Source organism: Notechis scutatus, chromosome 1, assembly GCF_049901735.1.
Source record: "Notechis scutatus isolate UNSWTSFEM ecotype Mainland chromosome 1, rNotScu1.2, whole genome shotgun sequence".
NCBI lineage: Eukaryota > Metazoa > Chordata > Lepidosauria > Squamata > Elapidae > Notechis > Notechis scutatus.
In genome coordinates, this window is record NC_142009.1 from 217,149,373 (window position 1) to 217,176,838 (window position 27,466).

The following is a 27,466-nucleotide window of genomic DNA, read 5'->3' on the forward strand; positions in this document are numbered from 1 at the left end:
CTGACAGCAAACATAAAGTAGTAGTCCTGTTTCAGCATTCTCCAACTTGTTACCCAATAAATGTGCTAGGATTACAAATCACAGAATTTCTAGACAGCCAATCAGTTTTTTTTTAGTTGTCTGGGAATTTTGGGAGTAGAAGGCTGGAAAGACTGACTAATAATATATTCATTTTTTAAAAATCCAAAAATTTAGTTGAATGTTTTAGTTTCAGGCTAATTTTTGTGTTCTAGAGTCCTTCTGTGCTTCTCCATTAAAAGCAACAACAACAACAAAAATGAGAAAGAACAACCCCATTAGAATGGGTTGTCTTTTAAGACAAGGCATGCCTTCTCACATATAAACTTTTCTGGCCTCTAAGTGGAAATAGCCATCCTGAATTTTGTTGCTTTGCTATTATAAATTAAAACTTACATTTGCTTATTTCTTTATTTCATTCTTCCTAATTTCTGCAAGTAAAATTGGTGGTCAACTAAATTACTGTGAATAATTTCAGAGAATGAAATGTTGTTTTTGAAAAGCACAGATGACCAGCTAGTAGCTCTCACTGCTTAAAATAATATTTTACATTCCTCTCTTCCCTCCCACTTTCCATTGCCCTAGTTTTAACTTTTCATTGCTTTTTGTGTGTGCGCGAGTATGGAGTGTATGTGTAGTATGCATTTGGCTGATTCAATTAAGACATGAAATACTTTTCCTTCATGGGCATACTTTAATCTGCCACTTCATAGCCCTCAGTTTGATCAACTGTGTAATGAAGTCAGCTTGTTTTCAGAGGAAGCAGGCTGTCTTAACCACATCTTCAATAAGTTAAATCAAACTCTGTAAGGTTTCTTGGCAAACACTGTTTCTTTTCCAAGCCTCTTTCTGCAGGTAATCTCTTGAGTTTCCTTTCAGGGAGAAAAGTTAGTAGCTCTTTCTATACAAATATTTTCATAAAGTCTAGCATCACTGAACTTCAGAATCTGATAAAGTTATTTTCCTTCTCTTGACTATTTTCATTTTGTCTTCTCCAAAATTTAAATTATGACAATGTCTTTTATAGGTCACTCCAAGGTTACAAAACTATTTACAAAATTTTTCTTGAAATTACTTCGTAAGCCCAAATGTGGTTTATTTGATTTTGGTTTAGTGTACTGTGTGGGTCTGACACAAAGGTAAAGGTATCCCCTGTAAAGTCGTGTCCGACTCTAAGATTAGGTGCTCATCTCTGTTGCTTAGTCAAGGGATCCAGCATTGTCCAAAGATACTTCCATGGTCATGTGACTAGTATCACTGTACATTGAGGTGCACAGAATGCCCCACAAAATGGTACCTATTTATTTACTCACATTTGCATGCTTTCTAACCACTGGTTGTCAGGAACTGGGGCAAGCTCACCATGTTGCGTAGCACTTGGGTCTTGAAGCCAGGCTTTCTGCTTCCCAGCTGACAAATTCAATGTCTTTAACCGCTGAGCCATTGTAGCCTCTTTGGATCTGACATAGTGCTTCTAAATCATGGTTGGCATATATGATCTGGGCAACTGAAGTTTTTCCAGTTATTAGGATTAAAACACACTACGATGTAATGCAATGTATGACTGTAGAAGGTGTTTTTTTTTAAATATCCCCAATGTTGTTGTCCTGTTAGGATTTTTATAAAAAGAAAAAAAGAATTGGATGCATCAGTAAGGTTCTCATGTGTGAATGTTCTTTCTGAGAATTTCTGTTTAATGTTAATCAGGTAAGTGTTAGAAAAAAAAACCTGTTTGAAGAGGTGCAGTGCAGAGGTCTCTAAACAATTGAACAAGTCTTAAAGTTGCCAAGTTTGAGGACCACTGGTGTAATACTTAAGTTGTTGGCCTAGAAACCAGGAGACTGTGAGTTCTAGGCCTTTTCATCATCTAGGCCCTTTGGCATGAAATCCAGCTGGTGACTTTGGGCCAGTCACTCCCTCACAGCCTGTCCTACCTCACAGATTGTTACTGTGGGGAAAATGGGAGGATGGAGGAGTACCATGTATGCTCACTGCCTTGAGCTACTTATAAAGTGCTAAAGGAGGGATAAAAGCCAAATCAATAAACAAATGCCCTTTTTGATGTGGAAAACAGACTGACAATTTTTTAGTAATATGGGAAGTTTAATGGTTTGTTTCCCAACAGTTAGATCGAAAGGGTTCCTTAGAAGGATATTATGGACTTCTTTAATTAGAGAATGAGTAATGATTTCCACATTTAGCTTGCTGACCTCTATCAGCTCAGTCAGGGCAATGGTAATGTCAACAGGCTTGACTAGTTTTGTGAGGTTAAATGACGATATATCCCTGAGGACAAAGTTGCTAGCACAGATTAGTTGGCAAATATGTTAATATGTTTCTGTCTTAAAGACAGAAAATTTAGAAATTCTGTTACACTGCAAAAAGAAAGGATGGGAGAACCTCTCTTCAGATGGAATGGCTGAACAAGAATTACAGATTGTATAATCCATAATTGCATCCAGAGTTCGGATATATAATTTGGGACTGAGAAATCCGAAACAGTACCCCTTTTAATTATATATCTTACCAGTAATTCACTTGAGTGGAGATGCTGTTTTCAAGGATTTCCCCAAAATTTGTTGTCCAGGAGAGAAAAGTCTTTTGATGGCCACCTCAATTTTTCAGTTCACTCCCTGCTTACTTACAGTGAGCGTGGAGTCTTGTTAGTTTTCATCATCAACCAAATATTTGCCTATTTACCTGGCTTTTGATTGAGCCATCTAAACGTAGCTTACTATTTTAAAAAAAAAATGCTCTAGTTTGGGATTAATGTAAAAGAGGTCAAGAATGTTTCTAAATTGTGCAAAGTATATTCATATAAAATGTTTGGTCCCATGTACATGAAGTGCTAAGAAACAAAATGTCAGTGATGTACTTGGAAGTGTTAATTTAGGAAGTGCCAACAGGAAAATTCTAGATCATTTGGCATTTCTCCTTTTTGAAGCTCCCCCAGAGAGAAGCTGTTACAGGTAGTTCTATACTTAAATCGAGCCCCCAATTTTTGTTGCGAGCAAAGTAGTAGTTAAGCAAGTTGTGCCTCATTTTGCAGCCTTTTGTGCCACAGTTGTTAAGTGAATCACTGCAGACGTTAAGTGAATTATGTGGTCATTAAAGCAAATTTGGCTTCCTCCATTGACTTTGCTTGTCAGAAGCCAGCTGGGCAGGTGACAAATGATCGTGAGGTGACCCTGGGGGCATAAATACATGCCCTTTGGCAAGCACCCAGATTTTGATCATGTGACCATGGGAATGCTGAAAGTGTGAAAAATGGTTATCATTCACTTTTTTCAGTGCTGTCGTAACTTTGAACGGTCACTAAACAAATGGTTGTAAGTCGAGGCCTGCCTCTATTGTGATTCTGCTGTTGATGCAAAATTTAAACTTTTGTCCCTGAAGCACAACTCTTATTTGAACTGCAAATATTCATAACTACTTTTTCATATATTTAACAAAGGGACATAGGAAGCTTCAAGCATCATACTTTTGTATATCTAATCTGACCCTACATTTCTGGCTTCTATGTCTCCATTGAGTGTAACCTAATATGATAGAAATTGCTAAACTGAAAAGTTTGACATTATGCCACCACGGATTTAAGATTTCAATTGTTTACCTTTCTCAGCCCATTTTGAATAAGGCTTACTCAAGATTTTTCACACTGGGTGAACAGTTCCAATAACAAGACATTGTACAGAGAAGGCAAACTTGCTTGCCAGCCAAGACTTGGCATTTATAAGTCTTGTTTGAAAAATATGTTGATGGAGCAAATGACATATAGCTAAACTATGCAAATTAACCGTGGCTGTTGTTACTAAAAACCCTCTAAGGAAATATTGATTCTTGGAAGCTGATATTTATTTCTACAAGAGGCTTTTGGGTGATGTCTGCAGGCTTTTTTTTGAATCAGGTAATGAGAAGAATATATCAAGCAAAGTTCAACTTGTTTCTTTTAAAAGCATTTTTCCCTGAGCTTTCTCCCTCCCCTTTCCTTTCCACTCAGTGTTGCTTAGGTACCTGATATTAGATACTATGACAAGATGCAATCAGGGGTTTGTATGTTGGGCTGGAGAGGCAGCATTTCTGTCTTCCCTTGTATGCTGCAGTTATGTGCTTTGTTTATTCTTTGTAGCTTAGGTTATTGAAATTACACCAGGTGTATAGCTGTCCTGCATGAGTTGGTAGCTGGAATGCAGATAACATTTGGATTATTACATGCAATGCATTTTCCATTCAGCAAGTATATCTGATGTTAATTTTTGTGGAAGTGTCTGAGCAGATTTTGAAACCTGAGAATAAGGCTTTCTGCCAATAGAAGCTTCTCTATAATCAGGCTGAATGTATGGCGCTGCTTATCTTTTATTTTATACGGTGCATTCCACCAGAGCATAATGAAAACATATATATTGGAAATTGCTTGTTGCTTTGTACAGTCAGGGAAAAGAAACAACTGGGAACAGAGAATCTGTAATCTTCGGCTCTGCTCTTGTTGCAAACTTTTTGTTCTTTTGTCTTTTATTATTATGTTGAAAACTATGGATGGCAGATTTTGGAATGGACTCCAATTTTTTTAAAAAATATAAATGATACTATTTTATGACACTGCTAGCACATGACGTACCTGAACTGCTCCAGTTTTACTGCTTAACAAACGTAAACCTGGACCCTACATTTTTCTAAATCTAAATTTCTTGGGTTTCCCCCCCCCTAAATTTGTATATTTGGTTTTGCTTTCACATGTTATGTAAACCTAGCCATCAATGACAAGTTTAAGTACACAAATCTTACAATTTATGAACTCAGTCACTGGAGTGAAAGGAATATTTTCTCTTTTGTCTTGGAAAACACTGATTGAGAAAAAGTTTGTTGGCAGAAGAGAGAGGGAAGCTATTTTCACAAATTATTTTGTTGCTTCCCATGCCACTTTCCATACTATACTGCAACTCACTAGTGTAAAAATGTAATGCTGTGGCTAATTAAGAAAGAAGCAAGAATCGTTAAGCACCTTTCCATTCTTCCTTTTAGTCTTTTGAACGTAAACAAAAGAGCCATCATAGAATGGGGAGATATTTTGAGATACCGATCTAAATATTTATTTGAAGATAGTTACCATCAAAGAGATGAGGAATATACATTATACATCAGGGGTTGCCAACCTTTTGGACCTCAGGGACCGCCAAACTCATAATTTTAAATCCCGCGGACCACAAATATGAATTTTGACTGACGGTGGCTTGCTGACATTGGTGGGAAAGTGGGTCCTATATTCCAGAGCTGCAGTAGTCACAAGACTGGCCCTTTGGTCATCCTGGAGCAGCTCTTCCAGTCCATGGCAGGCCGGTGCACCTGGGTGGAGGAGCAGCTGCTCCAGGATGACCAAAGGACCACTGCAGCTCTGGAATATGGGACCGACTTTCCCACCAACATCAGCAAGCCAACCCGGGGCGGATTTCTCTCCCCCGCTGTTGGTCTTACCTTCCGGTTCCAGCTCACATGGCTCTACTCAAGGTTTGCACTCGGCCAAAGGGTGCGGGCCAGCAGGTGGGCAGGCCATGTGTTCCCATGCAGCCTGGATTAATTGCTTTGGGGAGGGTGCTTTAGGGTGTACTTTGGGAGGGACATTTCTCTGCAGACCACCAAAATTTTCTCGCGGACCACCAGTGGTCCCTGGCCCACCTGTTGGTGACCACTGTTGTAGATAACAAATTATCGAAGAAATACATTCTTTAAAAAAAAAAGTAAGGTCTGGTTTGTCTGGCTTTTTCATCCCATCACATAGAAACATCCATTTCAGAGCATTCTTAATCTGTTCCTTGGCCAGTCATAATATACTTAAAAAAAAGAAAGAACAAAAACAAGGGTGAAATGAATTGATTGACTAGATACAGATGACTATATGAAAAACTGCCCCTGTATTTAAAATATGCCCTAGCAGTCAGAATAATTAGACCCACTTTTAACAAATGATTACCAGAATATTTTATTTAATACACATTAGGTCTCACCTTTCTCCCAACTAGCCTTAAACCTTTGAAGAATGGTAGGGTGATTGAACCCAACACTAGTCACCTCTATTGCTTGATGGGAAATTCAGCCTGAATTAGTCCAGTTCTGACTATCCCATCAAATATTTCCCTTTTAGAATGGACTTTGAACATAACATTCCTACCTCATGTTATAGCAATAGCATTTAGGCTTATATACTGCCCAATAGTGCTTTACCGCACTCTCTGGGTGGTTTACAATGTAAGCATTATTTGCATATTGTCCCCAACAATCTAGTTCCTCATGTTACTGACCTTGGAAGGATGGAAGGCTGTGGCTTGATGGAGCTTGAGCCCCATCAGGATTGAACTCCAGGCTGTGGGCGGAGTTTGTCTGCACTTTAACCTTTGCACCATCAAGGCTCTCTTATACTTGCTCTGGTCAAGTATTTTATTCTGGAGGCCTTTTTCAGTTTGTTCCATTTTAACTAGGGAATTCTGTTTCATTCACTGAATGGGAAGTTGGTGATCAAATGCTTTGTTATGCCTTACTACCATTTAACTATTTCTGCTGCAGATGAACAGGGGGCACATTTTCTCAGTGAAGGTAGTTCAATCTACTATGCAGGTCCAGAGAAGAAAAACAAGAGAATTGAGAAACATGCAACAAAGTAGAACTGGAATTGATAGAATGGAATGTCTCCCACCAAGCAAAAATACAACATAGCTTAATAAATAAATAGCCTTGCTTTTTGCCACAACAAATATAAACGATAAAATGGATGAAATGTGGGATAGCAATTGCTGTGCTATTTCGAGATACCCTTGGAACAAACAGCAAATCTTTGCAGAATTTTTTATCTCTAATGCCCACAAAATGACCCCATGCAGGCAACTATTACTGGCATCTAACACAAGTTGAATTTCAAATCCCCTTGGTATTTATTAAGCCAGCAAAACCTATTGCCTTTTGTAGGTGACTGATAACACAGAACAGAAATGCACACATCAATTGTCAGGCCTGTGAGAATGCTTCCCTTTTTGGGGGGAACAATATTTTTACTGGCAAGCTTGCTTATCCTGCTTATGCTCAGCAATAGACTCTTCAATGTACTGAATGTTGTTTGACACCAAGATAATTATTTAATTTGTGAAGAAGCAATCTCTTCATTGCCCGCTCAATCCCCACATTGATGGGATTGTGCAAATGGGTTATGAATGCTTTGAAAGTGCTTCTCAGTAGCCTGTTGTTCCAGTTCTCTGCACCTGGGCCTGCCTTCTCAAGGGTTGGAGTGAAGCAACCAGACCAGAGGAAACCTGATGCATTTGGGTTGGGCAGATGAATTTGGGCCCTTTTTGTCTCACTCATGAAAATCTCTAGTTTTTCTTTTTGTGTGGGTGTATGGCATCTGTTTTTTTTTTCTTCTTCTAAAGAGCATGAAAATCATTTTGCACTAAGTCAGAATGCTGGTGCATTTTGATAAAATGATTGGCATTAGCTCCTCACATTTTTCCCAACCCCAATTTGAAGTAGTTTGAGAAAGAGCCTACAATTTAACATATTCCAAGAAGATGCTCTATCACTGAGCAATGACTTCTTAGGGTAAAGTTTGGCAGGATTAAGGGTAGTAGTGTCTTAAAATCACTCTGGGGAAAGGAACCCATGTGACTAGGTTTACACATTATGCTGGGCAAAAAGAAGGAAATGGATTATGACATGTCCTACTTATTTCTTTTTAAATGATACACAGTGTGGTGTGATTAAGATGTGAACAAACGTTATGTTCAGAAATTCTCCTAATTAAACAATGAATACATAAAGGATAAAGACATTTGTTTCAATGCAGGCCTTAGCAGTTCATGAAAATAAAGAAACGACAAAAAATTAAAAGTACAAACTTCTGCTAATGATAGTACTTCTATCTCAGAAGAAAGATACTGATTAGACAGTCTTTCATGTGCCAAAATGTACATTCTGAGAACTTTCAGATTGTTTTTTTTAAATTACCACACTATCTGTTTAATAAATTGGGGGTCAAAATCCAGAACATGCAATTTGCTTTGTTATGCTACACAGTAGATTATTTCTAATGTTTGTGTTAATGCTGCCTGCTTAATTCCTAAAGAGGCAGTACTGATAAAATGCTGTTTTCTTTAGAATGTAGATGTCTATAAACTGAAAATAAATTCAACTAATAAATGTATAATTATGGCCCCAGTGAACTGCACTTAATTTATTAAACATTGTAAACAAATCTAATTATGCACAGTACATTTTATAAAGTAAATATGATTATGTCTGGGAGTGGTGTTTTAAGTATGCATATATTTCTGTTTTCCAATTCTTTTGGTTCTTTTTATTGAAGCCAAAAAAATCCCAATAGCCCATTTAGAAACAAAGGCAGTTAAAAAGCCATTACCATGTTCCATATCAATAGCAAAGCAAAGACAAGTGTCTTATAAGGAGCCATACATAGGATGTAACTAGTTCACCACACAAAATTGATCTTCACTGCCTGCTTTCCTGATTGATCTTGCCATTGGGCCAGAACAGAAATCTTATGGAACAACTTTTTAGATCTGGGCAGACTCTTATGGATGTAACCACTCTTTCAGAATAGTTAGGCAAGGATATACATGAGGATTAAAGTAAAGGGTCTTTATAGGAAAAAAGGGGGTTCTAATTTTTGCCATGACAGACATTTGTCTAGTCAAAAGAATAACAAAGTTCCGTTGGTTGCAATGAATAAGACACACTGTACAGCTTGAAAGATACACTGCCGAGACTTTGAGGAGGTCATTGATTCAAATTCTCATGTGTTCCTGCAAATTTATTTTAAAATAATAAATAGTCTGGGATTAAATCTTTACCGATATAAAAATCCACAACCGTCCTATCCACAGAAAACTATTATAGAGAATGGTTTTAACACAGCCTTGTTAGATTTTTCTATCTATGAATTCTGTAAAATTCAACTCAATGTTCAAATTGATCCTATCCAGATTTTGTTGGGTAGCTAATGGGAGAGATGTTATAATTTTTCCTGTATGAGTGACTTGAATCTAGGAGGAGTGAGGTTTGCGAAGAATTCAGAGACCAATGAGTCACCAGTTGTCTTTGGAAGAACTCTTGGCACTCTCTTCTGGAATGCAATTCTCAGATTTTGAAATGCCAGAGTTTCAGTTTTTGCTCAAGCATATAGGAGCATGAGGGGATAGAGATTGACATCACACCAAATGCTATCCAGTATGAGTGAAACCAAGAGAAGAACTGTGGACTTTGACTGTGGATCCCTTGCTGATACATGTTCTCTTTTCTGAGAAAATACTCCAGCTAAAGTTACCAAGTTTGCTGTCCAAGGTTCTGACAACTTGTTGCCTTCTGACCTTAACTTGCTCAGGCTCCAATTTCCCTAATTTCATCTGGTGAGACATAGAACCATCCATAAATGCTCATGCTGTAACCTGCTTCTGCTGATCCACTTGTCCAGAGGTCCCCAAACTTGGCAACTTTAAGACTTGTGGACTTCAGCTCCCAGAATTCTCCAGCCAGAGTTGGCTGGAGAATTCTGGGAGCTGAAGTCCACAAGTCTTAAAGTTGCCAAGTTTGGGCACCCCTGTACTAGGCAAACCACTAAAGTGATAAATAGCCTAAAGAAGACAATTCGCAGTGGGTGGGAATTTTGACCATGATTTCAATGTGCTGCACTTCGGGAATTTGTACTGAAGGACTTTGTTATGGCTGTAAATAAGTATTTAATATTAATTCATTTCCTTCACTTCCTTATCAAGATGGAAATTGTATTTAATGCCTTTACAGGTACTCATTTAGAAGGCAGTGTTTTTCTGTGCAGAAAGACATCTTGTTGATGTTGTTCACTTGCTTGAAGATACATCTCTTTTCCCTGATAAACTGTTGTTTTTGCAAAGCCTGTAAAAAAGACTGCAAAAAATTAATGTCAATTTGGCATTGTAATTATTGATTTCAGATAGGTTCTTTTTAATTGTCATCTCCTTGAGGATTCTGATTTTCTACAAAGTGAAATGTGTCACATTTTCCAGACGCCTAGCATAAAAACCATCAACAATCTGTTTTGGTTCACTTCTGCTTCCAGTGGGACCTAGATTTCATATCCTTTAAACTTTTACAAATTTTAATTGTTTGTCTGAGTAACATAATAGGCTTTTAAAATGAATCAGTGCTTCAGACTTGGCTCAATAAAGAGTTCATGATTAGTGCAATTCCTATATATGTGCCAATCTGCCTACACTTTTAATTTTATTTTAAATGATCTTGTTAGCTTAAGCTCTGCTTGAATAAGCAATAACCAATGCCAACTGGAGCAGATGTATATAAAGAAAAGCCCCTCAAAATATAATAATTAAAAGAGCAGCCCCAATTTTTATTATTTTCGAGCATCCAGATGTTCTGAGCTTCATTGGTCAAAGTTGACATTTGTGCCATTGTATATAATTTTTGGCCTTTTCATTTCCCTGTAGTATTCACAGGCAAACGGAAAGGGCAAAAATATGGAGCTTTGCTTTCTCTGCCCTTGGAGATAAAACCTATATCAATCTTTGGAGGAGGTAAAGTAGGAAAGGCAGCACCAGTTTAAGTGAAAAGTTTTCCATTAAAAAAGGTTCCAAAGAAAAGGAATATGAAATAAATCAAATAATGTGGCCTGTGAATTGGCAGCAGCAGCATCCTTGGTAGCTTACTTTCCTCCCTCTTTTGTTGACCTTCTGGTTTTGAGAATTTAATTGGTTCCTGGGTTATGATTAGGTGCTATTAATAACATTGTTATAATTATCTTCATTGGTGCAACAAAATGTAATGCCTCTAAACTACCGTGACCATATTTTCCTGGCAAAAATAAAAGTCAAAACTGGAAAAGGGCAATTTTGAAAGAGATTCATAAGAATAAAACATGTTAATTGTTTATGTTTATAGCTTTGCTTTTCATAAGAAAATTCAAGAGCAAAGCCAAGAAAAACATTACAAACACATATATTGTAATGAAAATACCTAAAATCAAGCAGCATATGTAAATGCATTTTAAAAAGACAATTCAACTTCTATATTTTTCATGTGAGTTTGAAAGACCACGCATTGTGGTACCATTTATAACGGTAAAAGGTCAAATGGCCAAAATAAAGGATAAAAATGAGTTTTTGAAAGATAAATAATTCAAAAGGACAGCTTTCTGAAATAAAGGACTCTCCTTCATAATGAAGGATGTATACTCACTGTACTCCAAACACGTTCTGTATTTTTATTTATTGCCTAGTGGTTTTTTTCCCATTTTGCTTTAAATGCAAATTATACCATACATGTTTGGCAGAGCATATATGAGTTTTGTTCTCTGGATGAAGCAAGGTAACTCTCATAGGACTGGTGTTCCTACATTCCTTCCATTTAGGGTTTCATGCAAGTATGGCAAGGCTGAAGGATTTGTGGTTAAGCATAGAAATTAAGGATCTAGTGTCTCTCTTTTTCACCCTGGACAAAATGAGCACACAAGACAGTGAAATGCTCTCAGACAGAATGAGCTCTTTCATGCGGGAAGTGATGATTTACTGATTCACCACCTGAATACCAAATGCAAGTGTGTGATAGGAAGGCTTTGTTCCAGTGGGAATAGTAGTGAAACTGATCTTGGAAGGAAGCAATAATTCAGGCCTTTGGAGGCAGAATCTTATTTCATTCACACCATTGTAACTCTACTGACATTTACTGGCTTCTACAGTTTCAGATGAGACCAAAAGGTGAAAAGGGCAGACAGGAGAAACACTGAAAATATGGATCTGCTTATTTTCATTTTTCCAGTATTGCCATTACTTTAGCAATACAGGGAAAAACCCAGAAGAGAGAAGCTTGATTGGCTATTCAGGTGAATGATATTGAGGGTAGAAGAAGAAGATTGTATGCGCAGTTCAAAGAATTCAGAAAAACTATGAAAGAAAATTGAGAATGTTTTACATGGGAAATGATGTCTCATGTGCTTTTTAAAGAGAAGAATTGATTTCCTGCTAGGGTCAGACAAGGCCAAACACAAGGCATGCGTTATTCATGATAGTGAGTTAGTGGTATTGGACATGTTTAGCATCTTTTACTCCAAGGTGGTATTCCCCAACCTTGTGCCCTCTGGAAAAACTGTTATTTCAAGTCTTAGTTATAATCAAACATGTGAGGCTAACAGATTTTTCTAAGGACTTAATGCATAATAACACTATAGAGCATTGCACACCAGAACAACTAGACACAAAGACAATTTTTTCCTGAATGCCATCACTCTGCTAAACAAATAATTCCCTCAACACTGTCCAACTATTTATAAATCTGCACTACTATTACTGTTAATCTTCTCATCACTCCTTATCACCCATCCCCTCCCACTTGTGACTATATGACTGTAACTTTGTCGTTTGTATCCTTATGATTTATATTGACTGTTTCCTAGTATGATTTGATTGCTTATTGTACCCTATGACTATTATTACGTGTTGTACCTGATGATTCTTGACTCTTGACAAATGTATCTTTTCTTTTAGGTACACTGAGAGCATTTGCACCAAGACAAATTCCTTGTGTGTCCAATCACACTTGGTCAATAAAGAATTCTCTATTCTCTCTATACTAATGATATTGCTTCCTGGTATTGATCTAGTTTATGTAACAATGAACAATATCTGTTGTTTTGGGGCATTTTTCTATGATATTGGCCTGTCTTGGGGAGAGCAGATTTGGGCTAAGTGAAATAGTTGATAATCAGGGTTTTAGGTTTTGGTTCCACACAGTCCAGATTTAGTTTTCAGATCATCTGGTTTTCTGCCAATAATGCTACCTGAAGTTGTACCCAAGATTTGTCTCTTGGTCTGATGTACGCTGAGAGAGGTCAATTTATTGAAAACTTACAGGCCGCTTGTTAGAAAATAGAACTCTGATTTTTGTTACTCTAGCATGAACAAATAGGAAAATGTTAGAATAAAGTCTCCTGTGTATCACATGACTAGTGACGCAGCATTATTCAAAGTTTATTCAGAAACAAACGCCACTGATTTTCAAGGAGCATTAATCTTGTGAATTTGCTTATAGTTAAACAACAACAACAACATGTCCTATCATTGCAGAAGGCTACATTTGTGTTCTTTCTAAGTTGATGTGATCTAGTCCTTTGGTAATGTTTTCTACCTTTCAATTGAGAAATCGATGTGGCGTGAAAATGTAAAATTTTCAGGGCAATTAATTTGATGCATGACCCAAGGGCTGAGTTCATTTAATCTCTCCATTGACTTTGGTAGACATAAGGTCACTCAAGGTCATAACACAGTTCAGTTGTTTATTAACAGCATTTTAAAGCTTAGTGTTTCATCTTTCTGTTTCATGCTCCTGTTGTTTAGGTTAAAGTGACTAATCATAACAACAAATTGAATAAGGTTAACTGGATAAAGTCACCTCCGTCATATTAAGTACTAAACTAACTGTCTAGGGAGGCGAATTAATGATCTTTACCAAAATCTTTTAATAGTTATCTGGTCACAAAGGTATGATCCATTTTGATCTTTCATGCAACATAAATCAGTTTAATGGTTAAGTCCACGCAGTTAAGCTTTTGAATCTAAATGAGGGCTCTTCAAATGAAGGAAATCCAGGGGAAACAATATAGAGGTACAATGCAATTAAATGTGGGGAGAGCTATAATTAGGTAATTGTGCAGCAGCCTCAGACTCAGCATGGGGATTAATGGCAAAGAAGCATCATGAGCCTTCATTAGTCCCCAACATTGCATAAAGTAGTGAAGAAGCCAGTGACCATTGCTTGGGGCAAGCCCTACAGAGAAAATTAAGGCAGTTTTACTTCTAATTATTAGCAAAGGTTTTAGAATCTAGGATATTGTGAGTAGACACAGCTTTTGAATAGATGAACTAAAGCTTGATGTTATTTGTAGCTGCAAGTGGCTTGAAGAGTTGGCAGGCTGAACAGCAAAAGTCAGGTGTTCCAACGACCGAACACAGATGCTGCTAAACTGCAGTTCCCAGCATCCTTCACATTAGCTATACTATTAGTCCTGTTGCAAAATATAGTTCAGAAACATCTAGCAAAACCCCAGATGGTCTATTAACAAATATATGCATAAGAGCCAAGTCTAGCAATGAATGAGTCAGGCATGGCCCAGACTGAATAGTCACCAAAGACTGATCTGGAAATTTAGCCAATGGATTGTCTTGCTAGATGAAGTCACTCTGCGGTTCAGAAGTCATTGTAACCTAGTGAACAATTTAGTGGCTGAACACAAAGAGAAGCAAAGCATAAAATTGAAAATTTCCTTTCCAACTCCGGCTGCCCTGCTAGTCATTGAATGGCCTTCAGTTGTACGATTTGCTTTCCTAGGAAAATATACAGCATTGTCCAAAGAGAAAATTTCTTAACATCAAACTGTAAGATGCCAACTTTAAGAACAAAAGTTGTCTCCTTGCTCTTCCATAACTTAAGTCCTGAAAGTAAAAGAAAAATTTGGCCAGAGAGTGGGAAGAGTTTCTGTCAAATTGGCCACAAATAAGCCTTGTATTCCTCTCCTAATACTTTTTTTTAATGTTCATTTGTATCCTGCTTTTATTATTTCTTGACAAATAATTCAAGATGGCGAATGTAACCAACACACTTTCTTACTCCTATTTTCCCCCATAGCAACAATCCTGTGAGTTGAATTGGGCTGAGAGAGAGTGACTGGCCCAAAGTTACGGAGCTGGCTTCAATAGGAGGTTGAACTCACAGTCTCTTGCTTTCTAACCTGGTGCCTTAACTATTAGACCAAACTGACTCTACTTTACTCTCAGACTTTTCTTATAAGTTGCCAAAAAGATTTGCAGTTCTCTGCTTCTGACTGGAACTCAGATCATTCAGCACCTAAGCAATACCTTGAGGAGAGGAGATAAATTTCCTCACCCCATCTTTTTGTTTTTCATAGCAGTAGGACATATGAGTCATGTCTTCAATATTGCAAAAACAGTTTGCAGAAGATCCAGCATTCTTGAAATGCTGAAGACAAGAGGGAAATGCTTGTTGTTGTTGTTGGTTGTTTTGCAGTTCCCTTGTTGTTCGTTTTGTAGGGACTCATTTCTTAAAGAATCAGAGGAATAATTCTCTGATACAATTAAAATAGAGTGATGAAAATGATAACCTACAGTTTGAAGTATAAGAATGGGTTATGCTTCCCTGGATTTGAATCTCTGATTAGTCTAAAAATAGGAAAACAAGGAGTAGTTATTTACCCCCTATTGCACATACTGTGTTAAGAGTGCTGCTGTATAGTGAATAATGATGTGAAGTACAAATATATAACTGTATTAATGTTTTTAGAATGGATAAAATATTGTCAGCCTTCTCAGATAAACCAGACAGAAAATGTAATTACATGAGCTAATTCTTTGTTATTGTAAGGCTACATTAACAGAATCTTGCAAGTCTGAAAGTACGAATTTCCCACCATCACTTTTAACTGCCTGAACAATTAGGACGGGCCATTCCCAAGTTTCTTCCTATGATAAAAGTCACTAGGGGATCCTCCCTCTCTTTTCTGATTGTTTCCTAGGTAGCATCAGTTCCCCTCTTAACCCCAAGGTGATCCACACATTCTATTACAAATCTAAGCACTTCGTTTTTTTGTACGTCTTTCTTTCCTTTTCCTTTTTTTTGTACATGTTCAGTATGCACAAAATAAAGGAAGGAGCTAGCTAGCTAGCTAGGCAGGCAGGCAGGCAGGCAGGCAGCTTTCACTTGATCATGCTTGCAATCTTTTATTGTTATCTTTTATTGATTTTATTGTATTTTTTTTTGATGATGATGATGATGATGATGATGATGAGGTTATTTTGGCAACATTGCCTGAATTTATGTGGATCAACAAGTTGCTGGATTAGTGGGACTCTCATAAAAGACACAATTTTAACAAAAGCTGAAGTCTATATATTTGACAGACTTAACATATGTCATGCTGAAAGGAAGAGCACCAAAGGTTACCTGACTGCATGTAAGAAGAACAGAACTGGGGGGGGGGAAATATGCTGAATGAATTTAAATTAATACTTCTCTTATTAGACGTATTTAATAGCGATTTCCGATAATACTGATGCATATGGTATAAAAATCTGTAGAGATTCTCATTCAGGTCATGGTTGTCCCAAAGGTTCTTTTTCAGAGGCAACTGGACGTTCTTGTTCTTTCTTTTGAAGATGTTTAGCTTCTCTTCCAAGAAGCTTCTTCAGCTCTAACATTCACCATTATCCTGTCAGATCTGAAGAAGGTTCTTGGCTGAGAAGCAAAATGTCTTCAAAAGAAAAAAAAAACAAGAATATCCAGTTGCCTCCTGAAAAATCACCTTTGGGATATGCATATGGTATATTGATTGTTGACTAGATGTCTTCTCATTCATTTTTAGGCTCTTTATTGTAAAGAAAAGGAGTGTAGTACAGTAGTTAAAGCATCGAAGTAGAAACCAGGAGATTCTGAATTCTACTCTTGCCTTAGACATTAATCCAACTGGGTGACCTTGGGCCAGTCGCTGCCTCAGCTCTAGGCAGGAGGCAATGGCAAACTACTTCTGGAAAACCTTTACAAAATAAACTACAGAGATTAGTTTAGACTGCTGTCAGGAGTCAACAATGAACTCAAAGGTGTGTGTGCACATGTGCACCCTCACAATTTATTTTCAAAAGTGCTAGGAATCACAAAGTGCAAGCACTTTAGTTTATTCAACATAAATCATATTAGATACAAACTTAACATAAATAATATTAGATATAATAAAAAAACACTATAATAAATTATTATATAGTTCCTTTTATACTGCAGCCTGGTAGAGGAAATTAATCAGAGATTTGATAAAAAAATATCCATGTTTCAGATTAATTATGCCATATATCCCAATTTACTGTCTTTACTGGATGAAGTCCTGGTGAATGTTTTGCCTCTGAAAGCCTAAGCTAGCTACTTTTCATTTTTGAGATCTCATAGGTGAAGTGCTTAGAAAACAAGCTGCATTAATAATTAGCTTGAAGCACTATTTATTTCCCGAGAGCCGCCCACAGTCCACTGAGCAGCCTTTTAGTTTCTTGAAGACTTTCCCTATCGGATCCCCTTCTTATGACTGCCTGAATACTTCACTAACCTGTTGGACTTTAAGGGAGGCTTCGCCTGGACTTGCTGGGACCTATTAATTTCCCTGTTTTAGGACACACGCACAGAGAGAGTCGGTCTTTTTATATCATGTGCTGAGAAAAGCTGCTTGCCAGAGGGCCTTCTAGCAATTGGTCTGTGGGAGTCTGCTATATATTGAGTAGGAAAATATTTTTCTGAGTGTGTGAAATATTCCTTTTTCATTAGCCCTCAAAAATATTCCTGTTTCAGCAAAGAAGCATAATAACGTGCAGCAATTTTCAAATTCTCTGTTAGGAGAAGGCAGGGGTGAGGAGGTTAAATGCCATTGCTTTGAATGTGTTCTCTGATTGAAATATGAATTAATTCTATCAATTCCACACTGTGTAGAATTGCAGATTAATGGAGAATTTTAGGCTCCAAAATAAACCAAAAAATTGGGTTTGCAAGTATGTATGCATATATACATGTATGTATGCATGCATGCATGCATGTACATGTGTATTGTTTATTTGACTTGTTTGTTGCCCGTCTTGACTACAGGTGATTAAATACAGTAATACTTTTTTAATAGTATGCATATATATTTGTGGATAAGCCCATTTGTAGATAAACAGACTGAAATTTTTAACCAAAATACCCTGAAAACTGTGCCACGTATGGATCAACCAATTGTGAAAACTAAAACATAGAAATATTTCAAAGGTTGGCTTATCTGCAGGTGGCACAGTTTTCAGGGTATTTTGGTTAAAAATTCCAGAGTTGGCCCATTTCCCTGTATATATAATTGTTTCAGAAATTAGCTAACTACAGGATGGTTTTAGCTTAGGTGTTTGATGGAATTGTATTTGTGGAAAAGAGCAAGTTCCCCTGAAGACCATCAGGGGTATCAAACTCGATTTCATTGAGGGCTGCATCAGGGTTATGTTTGATCTCGGGGGGGCGGGGGGCAGCTTGATGTCACTTGTGTCAGGTTTGGCACCTGTGGTGGCCAAGTGCTAAGGCAAGACTTCCCTCAGACCCACCCTCCCTCTCATTATAACCTCCTTCCTTCCTTCTTTTCTTTTTCCTTCCCTCTTCATTCTCCTTTCTTCTTCCTTCCCCCTCTTTCCTTATTTTTCCTTCCTTGCTCTCTTCCCGTCTCCCCTTCTTTTTTTTTAATCTTTCCTTTTTCCCTTTCTCCTTTCCTGTCCCTTGGTTGCTCAAATGCAAAAGGTGAAACATTTCGGGAGGATGGCCGCGAGTTCTGTTTTCACTGGCAGAGGCACAGCGGGCCAGACCTTTGTTGTTTTCAGGGCAGCCCGTGGGCCAAATCTAAGCACCCTGCAGGCTGGATCTGGCACATGGGCCTTGAGTTTGATATCCCTGCTCTAGTTAGAAAAGCCAAGAAGGCCTTTGTTCAACTTCAGCAAATGACTTTCCTGGAATGGTGGGGTGGGGGCACATTGGAGACATTTACTGATATCATTGTCACCTCTTGACTGGACTATCACAGCTCACTCTACGTGTGGCTGCCCTTGCAAGCAGTTTGGAAACATCACAACTTTACTGTGGGAGCTGCCCTGGTGACTAGCCTATAATTCAAGGTTCAGGTCATTTGCCTGTGAAGCCCTGTACGGCTTGAGATCCAGGTAGCTTCAAGGCTGCTTATTGTAAATAGATCCTACTTATAAATATACATAAGCAGGGTAGGTGTGCATGCTGGGTATACCCATTACTGGGAAGTCCAAAGGAGGCTTGGAAACTTAACACTTTGTGTGTGTGGGGGGGTGTTCCCTTCCTCTAAAGTAGTCTCCTTTCCCTCTCCCCCAAAATTAGATCTGAGCTTCCATGATAATGTTGAGAAAACTTGAACATGGCTGTTTTAAAGAGCCTTGGGGGCATGATGGAATGTAGAATTTCCACTTGAACTTTGTATTCTGTTTTGAGTTGATTGACTTTGACACACAAGACAGTATACCTCGGGAATAGCTTTGTAGATCCTGAAGTGTGTGCAGGACGTGAGATGTGCAAAGATCAATTTGTGCTAGCAGACAACCAACCACTGATTATTAAAATAGTGTTGTGGACCATTGGCTGCCAAAAATATATATTCTCAACTCGTCAGGCGTGTTGTATTAGTTCTTCTGCTACTATTCTTCATTTCAACTTCCTTGTAATATCTACTTCATTTTTTTCCAACACTCTCCCCTGAGGAGTTGTTGCACAATATATGAAAAATTTATTATTTTTCTGCTTTCCGTGAGCCTTTGTCAGAGGAATATTCCTCCATCCCCATCTCCCACTAACTCTTTCAGCTGTCGGGCATAATACACTTTGCATTTCATTTATATGCTGTGCCTTTAAAGTCATGTCTCTGACTGCCAAGGTTTTGTCATCTTTTTGCTCATTTGTCTTTTTTTAGACTTGGTTCTACTATCAGCTTTAAAAAAGTTTAGGGGTGGGGGCAGCATAATTCAGAATATATTTCTCCCCCCTTGCAATCCATTAGAAAATATTAATGAAACGTAATTGTAGAATTACATAGGTCAAAGGGTTTAGAATAATAATTTCAGGTAGGTAGATTTGACTCTTTCACCTTTTAAATGCTAGAGAGATTTCTTCCCACCTGCACATCTGAATTGACTATGTTAGAGAGAAGGAACTCAGTGACATTTCTTTTCACCTTTGAAGGGTTTCATAAGCATTAATACGTTTGTAACATGACTGGGGAATGAGTAGGCTTCTCTCCTTCACAACTGAGAACTCTGAAATCAGAAATAACTGACAAACTCATTAAAAGTGAGTCAGTTTCAAAACTTACCTGACTTCTGGTTTTTCTAGCAGGCAGTAAGGTAATATTCTGTAGTAATACTTCATTTGAGTCCAGAAACATCTAGGGATGGGATTAACCTCTTCTCTTCAGGAAGAAGGACAAGATTACAAACATTTTCATTATAAAGAATATTAAGTAACACTTCTGTGATCAGCTGATACTCCCTAGATGGGAGACTGCCCTAATCCTGTCAGTTTCTGTTGTTTATTGACTTGATTCGGCATGTATTGGCTGCATTCCAGCTGCAACAGTTAAGTGGTTCTTGGCTGTCTGCTCAGAGCTATTAACTGAAGGGAGAGAGGGAAAAATCTCTCTTGCACTTTATTTTTAGCCTGTTCTCCAAACTGCATAAGCAATTAACTAACGGTTGGGTGAGAACCGGCTGAATCTCACCTGTGGCTTAGTAATCTATTAGTTTTACAATGCTGTTGGAATAGTTTTTCTGTAATATTTTGTTTACTGAGCCAGTCTGGTCTAGTGGTTAAGATATTGGGCTAGAAACTGGGACACTTCTGTGTTCTAGTCCTGTCTTAGGTATGAAGGCTGGGTGACTTTGGGCCACTCACTCTCTATCAGCCCAACTCACCTCACAGGGTTGTTATTATATTATGGGGGAATAGCAGGAAGAAGTATTAGATATGTTCCCTGCCTTGAGTTGTTTATAAAAAATAATAATAAAGGCGGTGTGTATATGCCTGTGTGTGTGTACACATATAATAAAATTTCAGTCTGGATATAGAATCTAGGCTTAGGTTGCTTTGCAAATCAAGCATGAGAATTTTATTCATTTTCTTGTTTTTCTGAGCATCCTTTTGATCAGTGGTGGGATTCAAATTTTTTTACTACCGGTTCTGTGGATGTGGCTTGGTGGACGTGGCAGGGGAAAGATACTGTAAAATCTCCAGTCAGAGGTGGTATTTGCCGGTTCTCTGAACTACTCAAAATGTCCGCTACCGGTTCTCCAGAACTGGTCAGAACCTGCTGAATACTACCTCTGCTTTTGATGCTTCTGACGAAGTGAGCTCTAGTTGTAGAAGCTTATGCCTTTTAATATGCATTTTTATTTGAAAAAGTGCTGCCAGCTTCATGATTTTTGGCTACCATGAGGATATTGTTCTTTCTCACAGTTTCTCTATTTGATGGCTGCTCTTTTGTCTTATATATTCCATCTCTTTATCTCCTCTTTTCTTGTCCACCAGTCAAATGTTTAAAAAGGGATCCTATTTTCTTGAGGAAATAAATAGGAAAAGCATTGCTCTGAAAAATCCTAACATTGTTTTTGTGTTTATACACCTAGTCCTCTATTTACAACAGTTTGTTTAGTGACTGTCTGAAGTTACAACGGCACTGAAAAATGTGACATGACCGCATTTCATACTTACGACTGTTGCAGCATCCCGATAGTAACGTGATCAACATTCAGATGCTTGGCAACTGACTCATATTTATGACGGTTGCAGTGTCCCAGGGTCATGTGATCTTCTTTTGCAACCTTTTGACAAGAAAAGTCAATGGGGAAGCCAGATTTACTTAACAGCCACGTTACTAACTTGACAATTGTAGTGCTTCACTTAACAACTGTGCAAGAAAGGTCATTAAATGGGAAAAATTCACTTAACATATGTTTCGCTTAGCAACAGAAATTTTGGGCTCAAAATTTGTGGTCATAAAGTCGAGGACTATCTATACAAACACTTAACATTTACTTTCCACATCCGTACATTTTATTCAAACAAGCTAATAGATCTTGCATTTTAAACTTTCAAATTTTCTAGGACTACGAAATGTTTCTCACTTCTTCCATCTTGTGTATTTTTTCCTCTTTAAAAATTGTGCTGATTCATTTATCAGCACTCTTTGATATGAGCGATAGCCAAAGCAGTAATGAGACATTACTACTAAGTATTACAAATTATTGAACCAGGAACATTAATTGCTCTTTGCATCTGCTTGCTGAGGAGCAATTAGATTTATCTCAAGCATCTTCAGTGCCTGTGCTATGAGCTGACATTAGTCCTTGTAGGTAAAATGGGACCCAAATTAATGTTGTTGTTTTTTAAAAAAAATGCAGGAATTGCCTTGAGGCTCCTGGACCACAGTGGAATGCTGAATAAGGTGAGGTTGTAAAAAGACATGTAATTGTACTCAAGAGACCACAATGACTTTTCTGGAACGCTAATATGTTATAGGAAACAGAAAAAAATATGATCAGAACTTTTGAACATCTTTACCTTGGTATCTACAGCTAAGTGAAAAGGTTTGCATCTCTTTTTTAATCGGTTCTTTCCCACTTCCCCATCTTTTCTCTAGTTCCGAATTTGCAAAAATAAAAGATTATGTGCCAGGTCTGTTATGCCAGTGTTTAGATTCTGTCAGTTTTTTTACTGGTTGCAGAGTTTTTATGAAGGTTACCTGGGGATAATTAATGGACTAAAACAGGGTCCCCAACCGCCGGTCCGCGGACCGGCACCGGCCGCGGAACAAGCCTTACCGGGCGCTGGTTGCTGGGCGCCACCATCTTTTTGGTAAAAAAGCAATTTTTCGTCAAAAGATGGCGGCGCTAGCTTGGTGAGCTTTTCCGGTAAAGCCATTTCTACCCGAAAAGCTCACGAAGCATTGGATCGCTTATCTTGACAAAATCACTTCCGTGACGCCACCGGAAGTGATTTTTTGTCAAAAGATGGCGGCGCCCAGCTGACGCCGGAACCGGGCCGTGGCGCCCAGCTGACGCCGGAACCGGGCCGCGCGTCGAAAAGGTTGGGGATCCCTGGACTAAAAGGAAGGTAGTTCCATTAAATGTATACTTCACATTTTCTTTGTTATTGTCTCTCAGAAAATAATTGATATCCTTTGCCTATTGTCAATGATTTATGTTTATTTGCAAATGTTACATTCACCTGTGGCTGTGTGTATAATGTCAAATCTTAACAGCAGTTTCTTGCCTGATAAAATCAAATGCCACTATTTTATCAAATAGAAAAATATGAATATAATGTAAGTTTTTTTTAAGCAGATACTTGGAAGTCTTGAATGAGTTGAATTACATTTATTATAAAAGGATCTCTGTACCTAGGATTCCCTAAACTCAGAAATGTCAATAGGCTGATTAATGTATCACTGCTGCTGGCATAATGCAATGTGCTATATGTTAATACTTAAATGTGAATGGAAAGAATATGGATCTTTAGCAACTATGCTTGCTTCCATGTACATTTCTTTAAAAAAATAGCAATATTACTTTATATCTGTAGTATTAAAGTAGAACAGCAGAAATTATTGATACCATTCAATATTGTGACAGGGGTTTGCAGTTTGTTCTTACTGAAGGATCAGTTCTGCAATCTATATTTGTTTATGTATGCTCACTTATGTTGATTTAAACAAGGTGGAAGGGAAAGAGATTTCTACCATGGTGTCTCCGAAGTGTGCCTTACTCATTATCAATACGACTTATTTCTTTTGTTACAGTTTTTTTTCCTTTTCTTTCGTTTTGTTTAATAGGTAATGCCCAACACCAGCATGTCAGTCCATCTTTTTCAAAACCACAGATCCAATTTGTACCAATTTAAGCAAGGTAGTACAAGATGCCACTGTCAGCTTGGAAGCCATTTTTCTTTGAGGCTTCTGAGCTGCCACATTCAGTGCCTGGGAATTTGGGAGGAGGATTTCAAGAAGTGGTGGAAAATTTGCCACAACAGCATTCCTTTCTCAGAAAGTCAAGGACAAGTTACTCTGCACCTGGATGGGAGTGACTAGGGAGAGTCTCCAGTTGGAACGAAGTAATGATTGGACCATGTAATGAACTATTGGGTGTAGGGGTTGGATTTTGGGTTTTCTTTGAGTTAGGGAAAACCTGGAACTTTCAGATTCGGGTTTCCCCCAAATGTGCCAAATGACATCCCTAATAAAATGGATCTTTGGGAAGAAGATATTCTCGGAATCTTTTTCTCTGGAAAAAGATTTTTACTTAGAATGCTGACATTAACCCAAATCTCTAAAACTTCAACCAGCTCCCCCAAACCCAGGACCTGAGCCCCAAATGCCAACCTGCCTAATGGGCAGCGTGAAGACTCAGGGAAGATTGACACTCACCCAATTAAAGCTTGTTATCTGTCAAGAAGACACTTAAACATATACTTCAATTAATCTATTGAAATAAATAGGTCCTAAGAGTGATTAGTATTAATTTAACAATACCAACTATGTGGGAAGATTGCAAGATTTTTTTTATGGAATTTGGTACACTGGATATTGAAGCTATAAATCTATAACAACAAGAATTAGCCTTTTGTTGTCTTTTCATCATTCTTAACTGCATAATTACAAATTTGGACTTTTATTTTTGAGCCAAATGCTTTTGACTCCAGCTTTTTTTTTTTAAATTAAAAAATAACATTCTAGTGTAACATCTTGCTATTCATGTTTGCTGAGTTAATTTGTCTGCAGGTTGACAGATGAAAACTTATGGGGTGTGGGTTGATAGCTGTAATATTTTTAGTACTTGTTGACATTATTGTGGACTTTGTTTCTGTGGGAAGCTGAATAGCATCATTTGGTTAGTCTGGCATTACTCTGAACTGTTGCTAAGCTGACTTTTCCTGCCAGCCGTCAGGATGTTGGGACAGTGTTGTTTTCCTAATGTAAATGTACCCATTAATTTTTAGACTCTGCAGCTGTCTCAGCTGAACAGTGAAACAGACAGGGATTGGTAAAATACCCAATGCCTGCCAATGTCTGTTTACATTTAGGGTTGATCTCCCTAAATTGGGTTCATCAATTAAAAAAAGGAAGCTTTTAAGTTATGAACATTCAGTGCACAGTTCCCATCAATGGTTTGTACTGTGAATAGGTTCTCATGCAAGAGTTCATTCGCTGGAAATACTTGTCCTTTTTGACCTTCCAACAATTTTGGCTGGAGCAATAAATCAAATCTGAGGATTTAAGTCTTCTCCATCTTGGCCATTGGCCACGAATAATATTCTTTTCCATACATCTGTGACTAGTTCTATTGTTTGTGTAAAATATAAAAGGTTAGAGACTACAGAGAACTTACTAATGGAAGATTTAATTTCTATTTGTTAATACATAATTTGTTCTGAAAAATAGAACATAATTTGTTTGGGGGTAGAAAAGTGTCTAAATGTCATGGAGGCCCTGGCAATTATTCTTAGGCATTGCTCACTGATTTGACTAGAACAAACTCTTGGAGAAAGTTTTAAAAATGGGTGACTTGTTTTATCAGACAAAATATCTCTCAAATATATCAGGTGTGTATTCTACCCAGGATATCTGTGTGTGTGTATGTGAGTGAAAAAACCTACTAAAATAAAATCTATTGAAGTTGCAGCATTTAATTCCCCAGGTGGATTTTTAATTTGCTTTTACTCACAACAAGCTCCAATGAAAAAGCACTTGCATCATAATAAACAGAAAAAAATATTACTTACTATTTATCCAACTGGATTCTTTTTAATGCCACCTTTTATCACTGTGTTTTTGTGGTGGAATTTGGAGCTGAGTTGAGGGGAGGGGTTTCTAGAGGCTCTAAATAAACATACTATGCTGATCAGCTCCTTATGTCATTTTGGTTCCTTGCACCTGACAGTTTTAGTGTTTATATCAGATTCTGCATTTTTTTTTCTGTCACTCATACATACTGCAATTGTATTTTGTTGTCCATCTTTGGAATTAGGTGTAACAGTTTGGCCAGTTTGTTACCTTAAAAAAAAAAAAAAAGAATGTTGCATTTGGCACATCAGTAAAAGAGGGTTATCCAAGAAACAAACAACAACAACCACAAAAACAAAATATACTTCCCAAACATCCAGAAAATTATGTTTTGATGATAATAGTTACAAAAACTGTTTTTAATAAGACCACAAATAAATAATTTTTGCATCATTATTAAACTTACATTGCTTTTTATTTTTATTTTATTTTACTTTTATTTCCCTGTTTAAATGCTAGAATATGTTAACCTTTAAGGTGCCTTGGTTACCAGCACCACATACAAAAATAAATAAAATTAAGAAACAGCCATGGCTCTTAATGCTATTTACTTTATTCCATATATTGCTTATTCTATCATATTACTGAAATGAGATGTATATTTGATTATATGATATTGCATATTTAAAATGTACCAGAAATAATATGAAGTAATAAGAAATAGCAATAAGTATTTTGGTGACAAGAACAGGCATGATCTGTTCTATAATATTTTAACAGAAAAATCCCACTATTTTTCTATATATATAGAGTGTAACTGATTTGGCAGTCTGCTTAAGGGAGGCGGTTAATGACTCCTTATGGGGAGGGATACATTCCATCAACTTTCTACTAATAGAGGCAGTAATAGGACCATTTACTGAAGAAAAGCTCCTTTATTATTCCAAATTATAGGCTAGTCTCAAATATTCCTTTTTTTGGGGGTGGGTAGTGACTGAGAGTGATATTGTGGTCCCCAATGCCACATGTCTCAATAACACTGCTTTTCTGGATACTTTTCAGTATGGCTTTCAACTAGGCTAAAAAGCTGGAGAATGGCTGCTTTGAGGTGCGGTGTTGACTCGTAAAACTTTGAATGGCTTAGGGCCTGACTATCTAAGGGACAACTTTCTTGTTATGAATCTATTAAGATTGACAAGTGAGGCCCATTTGAAGATACCCCTGGCTTTCCTAGGCTTTCAGATATAGAGAGTTATTAGACTTCTGTAAGCTATGATAAGTGGAGGTGGAGGGGAGGAAGAATAGATTCCAAGGAATTCAGTTGAATAAATTTCTTAGCAAAATCAGTGAAGAATGTTCAAGAATAGAGTTGTTGTTTTCCAGAAGAGAGATTGGCCATTTTTTCAGTTTCCACCAATCAAGAAATACTATTTTGGAAGCAATCTGGAAAAAAATTTCCTTGTTTCCAGGGGATGTATGATTCATATTGAGTCATGAAATTCTTAAATTTTCTGGCAAGGAACTGAAGTAATGTACAGTTAGTCCTTGACTTATGACCATAATTGAGACCAAAATTTCCATTGCTAAGCAGGACAGTTGTTAAGTGAGTTTTGCTCCGTTGTGTGACATTTCTTGCCACAGTTATTAAGTAAATCGCTGTAGTTGTTAAGTTAGTAACATGGTTAAGTGAATCTGACTTCCCCATTGCCTTTTTGTCAGAAGATTGCAAAAGGTGATCACGTGACCCCAGGACACTGAAACCGTCTTAAATATGTGTCAGTTGTCAAGTATCTGGATTTTAATCATGTAACCATGGGGATATCATGCCACAATAGTTGTAAGTGTGAAAAACGGTCATAAGTCACATTTTCAGTGCCAATGTAATTTCAAAGGGGCACTAAACTAATGGTAGTAAGTCAAGGACTGCTGGTAATTTTGGAAACTGTACAAAAATTAGAAGTTGCTAAATATAGCCCACTAGCTCTATAGCCGTGCTTCACTACGAAACTATGTGACCAGGCTTAGTTTTTTGGGAGGAAAATAAGGAAA

The 27,466-nt window shown here is 37.5% G+C and overlaps 1 protein-coding gene across 4 annotated transcripts in view; it reads left to right on the forward strand.

The window, feature by feature from the left end:
• SEMA5B (semaphorin 5B) overlaps positions 1 to 27,466 on the forward strand; it is a 487,556-nt gene that overhangs the window by 100,236 nt on the left and 359,854 nt on the right. Inside the window, exon 2 of one of the 4 annotated variants that reach the window (XM_087950221.1) lies at positions 22,041 to 22,084. The exons of the other annotated variants lie outside the window; for them this stretch is intronic. The gene's annotated coding sequence lies outside the window, so the exon portion shown is untranslated. The remainder of the gene's footprint in view (positions 1 to 22,040; positions 22,085 to 27,466) is intronic. 4 annotated transcript variants of the gene reach the window in all.